Raw genomic sequence first — 4,418 nt, 5'->3', positions numbered from 1 at the left:
GCTCACTATGTTCTATTCTGTTACGCGGTTCCACTTCACTCTCATACTTACAAAACTGTAATATATTCGACATAGTTCATACTTACATCCACTGTACTGGAAGATTTATTCAGCGATAGATACCAACTTGTACTGTCTATTGTTAATTTTCTTTTATCCATTTTGTATTTATGCATGTCATTATGTCTCTTTGTTGTATGTGTTGAGTAGAAGGCTTCATATAAGCAATCGCTTTCTGCCTTATACTCTATAAACATATACGAATAAAATAAAAAATAAAAAATAAACAAAGTAGGTTTGATCATGCACGTATTCGATGCGTTTCAAGAACATCAGTAATAAAAAGGTTACTTACGTTTCCTGTCCATGGCCATAGGGTACTCTCCTCAGTGGCTGTGCCACTGGTTTGACGGATTCGTCAATATTCAGCGCCAGTTCATAGTTTTTCAAGAGTCCTATCCCCTTGAAGACATTTTTGTATTTCTCTTGTTCCCAGGTGTTTGGCTCTTCTCGCAGACTGTTCACCTCTCTTGCTGCTGTTGCTCCTACTTTGAGTATTTTCAGCTCTGTATATACGTAGCCGTGCCTTTAGACAGCAGGTCTCGGCCGTCTCCATCTAACACCACGAAAGCGCCATCAGTCTTGTCTCCACTGATTGGTCACTGGGTCAATCTCCGCTGTGAAGCCTAATGTTGCCAGTGGTGTGGAGCTCCCGTACGCGTAGAGCTTCTGGCTTCCCTTGCGTTGAGCCCAGCACTTCACTTTACTTTACTTTTACTTTACTTCGCTTCAGGTTCAGTAGTGCCTTCTTCTGTCTGTCTGCTACTACCCCTTTCCCTGTAGGTAGAGCCCGAAACTCCGCTTCCATTTCTTCCAGCGGATCGCTGTTGAACTTGAGTCGCCTCCTACTGCGAATGCTGGTAGGCTACCAATGTCCCCTCCAATCTGGACTGTAGCCTGGACTACTGCGCCTTCTGCCGGAGGATCTTCCTCGCTGGAGGATCTTCCTCTGCCGGAGGATCTTCTTCTGCCGGAGGATCCACGACATTCCCTCCCCCCAACATGCTTTATCCTCGTCGCCAATGTAGCGTCGCACGTTACTCAAGAATCACACGGACACAAGCACGTCTACTCACTAGTCGTGTATTCTAGCTTCTGCACTAAGTTACATCTGGTAGGAGGGTTCATACTGCATCCGGTATTGGGTTTCTAAGATTAGAGTGGCCAATATAACGTATTACATGTCTCACTACAAGCGGGGAGCTATGAATAAATTTGGAGCCTCTCACACGCTAGGCTTTTGTTCTTGGCGTCTCCTCTGTGATGGGCAGGTGCTCACAACATCAAAGGGCCCACCTGTGTTCTACACACACATGGTGCAGCACACCAGTCCACCGTGCCTAAAGACAAGTAACACAAGTCATAAATACATTTTTGTACACGAAAATGATAAACCCGAAAGGACTGACTGACTCAAGTATAATACTGAGTATTGATAATAAAATGATGTGTTGGATGTGAAGATAACTTTTCTGATTGACTATGATGCTATACTTCTGCTGAGACCATCTGTAGCCATGTAAGTTAATTTGGCTCTTGTTTTCGAGATATATATGTATAAAATTAATCACAATGAAATCCTCCTAGGTGCTGGTTTTGTTGCAGACCCATCAGAAGTGGTTGATAATATCCCTGGTCCACTGCTTTAGATCCGTACATCACTTCTCTTGTCCAATTTGAAGACATGTTTGGGGAAAATGAACACAAACCATCTTCTGTGCTGGTGACAATCACACTCGTGTCTCCCAAACCTGCAACAATCACGGGCAATTACTGGCTGCAGATCCCATGGTCATGAGTTGAGAGGTCATGGTCATATTTATGTCGAAATCTATCAACTCGAAAACTCCTTTCCTTATCATAAAAGAAAGAAACGTTTTACTACATCTTAGGTAAATAAAACAACAATACATGCCGACATTGTTAACAGGTCCATTATCAAAAAGTTACTTCACGAAGAACCACCACGTATATATAAGGCAAGGGCTCATTGGTACATGAGCAAAATTACATGCATTTAGCCAGGGTGTTTTCCCCTCCAGCTCTTCAGCAAATGCATCCAGCTTGAAGTTAACGAGGTCATCCGGAGAATGTTTCCCTAGAATCGAGTTACCTGCCATGGCCCCCTCCTTCTGTTTGATTCTTTGGGCCACTTTTTTTTATAGCTCCTCCCATGTTCTTCAGTCTCAAGGCGCTGTTCGCTGCTGCACTCCAGCTTTTTTCCACAACTTGCTGCACAATGGTCTTGGCGTCTCCTCTTAATTCGATGGTTCTGGGATGCTTGTCCGATGGATACTGCAAGACATTCCCTTCTCGTTGAAGTCATTGTTGAAGCATTGGTCTAGCTGTTCTTGTAGGCTTATCCGGTTTACACTGATTGGCCTTTCTCTACTGGCCCCTTTGAGAGGACCATTTACGGACCAGGGCTCTACCGCCTTCTGTACGTTGTTTCCGATCAACAATCCTAGGTATCTCTACTTCCCTGAGGTATGGCCAATCAATCCTTCAGATCTTCCGTCGAAAATATACTCTCCTTTGAAGCCGGTATATTGTTTTGAGCGTATACCCTTGCTTTGGGAATAATGTTTTTTTCTTCTTTGTAAGTCTGAGACCTCCCAGCCATTTTTAGAAATTCAATTTTTGGCTTGGTAGATCCAAAAGGATGATTTGTTTTTGGTGAAGGTGGATTTTAATGGTCCAGTATGAATATGGGTGCATGGAAGAACCCATCCATGCACAGGGTATCAAATTGGGGGAGATTCATTTCTGACTGGCCTTCAAGTATTCCTTCAAATACCAACATTGCAGACCTACAACAAACGTTAGCCTAAATGCCACTGTCGCTTTTTGCATGGGGAGGGAAATGCGCTATACATGTTGTCTTTTTAGTCATTCTTCTGTCTTGCATTTCATGAACCTGATCATAGCCCAGCCAGTTTTGGAGGAGCATCATGGGATGTGACAAAGCAGATGAAGTCTTGCAAGGGTACCACCATCTAATTGATTAAGATGAAATATACAAGTAGCTAAAGTCTCAGCTAAACAAGCATGTGTCATATAGATTCTCTCATCAATCTCCAGGTGGCACTCTCCTGTGAGCTTTCTAAGTCCGGCGAGCACATCTTTGTATTCGTTTATGAGGCTCTCCCTCGCATAGTGGACTGTGTCAGTCTCACTGTTCTGTATTGCCTTCATCGTCTGGATACTTCTTTTGGCGGGGTTTCACCCAACTTGGGCGGAGGGGCTTGTCCCCGAGCTGTAATGTACACACCGCTCAGTGCCAAGAACAATACAATACAACCACACAAAGGGGAACGCACCGAGGTCAGTTGCTTGAGAAGACTAGTTACCGACGTGGTAACGTGCGGCTAAGACTAGAACAAAGTTACTCTTCAGCACCGATGGAGAAAGGCCGTCTTGCTTTAGACCCAATAGCCTCAGATCTCTGCTCTCTCTGTCCCGCCCAGCGTGTCCCTCCCAGAACCCGATGGTTCTGTCAGATTCATACTAACAAGGGACAAATCAACAAATACATCAGATTAACTCAATACCATATATAGGCTAACACTATCACTAAGGCCACGCCAACTTAAGGCCTATCTTGATTTGTCACCCAACCTATATCACTAACAAGGTAATTACGATAAGCTTCAAACGGATCAAAAGTATAGTGGTTTTGGGCTCTAAGACCATCGCCAACAGTTACATTTGGGGCATTTTTCCTATAGAATTATACAAGTAGTATTCTAACATCATGTAGTTTGGTAACATTGATGTGCGAGAAAATATAAAGATTACACAAAACTGAAATGTAAAATAGTTCTCTCAGACGTCACATTTTATCTATGTTCCTATTCCTCAAGAATAGGTTATGGCAAAACAAAGATATCAATGCTTACAAAACTAATGCAATTCCTTATTGGGAGCTACTGCTGTGTGCTTATCAGAAAAGGCCTTGCTAATATAACATGTTCTACAAATACATTTGGCAAAATGTGGAATTTACAATAAGCAGGCACTTAATTAAAAACACATTGGGTTCTTACACAGGTGTACAGTATCGAAAATCTAGCTTTATCTTCGATCAAATCAATATGACACACTAAACATCAATAAATGTCACCACTTTCTGTAACCATCATTGAAGTGTTCAATCTGAATGAGAATGTGCACTGAGAAAAGACAACCACTTTCACAATGCCATGAACAATGAACCGAATAGAATAAACAAATGACCTGGTCATGGTCTTCAGTGACCCTCATAACGATTCAAACGCCTCTCGACAAGGGAAGCTGTACCGGGGCGCTCAACTGGGGCAATGTTGCGCCCCCCAACCTCGGGGTCAGGCAAGATGTGC

Source organism: Branchiostoma lanceolatum, chromosome 12 (assembly GCF_035083965.1).
Source record: "Branchiostoma lanceolatum isolate klBraLanc5 chromosome 12, klBraLanc5.hap2, whole genome shotgun sequence".
Taxonomy (NCBI): domain Eukaryota; kingdom Metazoa; phylum Chordata; class Leptocardii; order Amphioxiformes; family Branchiostomatidae; genus Branchiostoma; species Branchiostoma lanceolatum.
Note: the sequence above shows the minus strand (reverse complement) of the source record.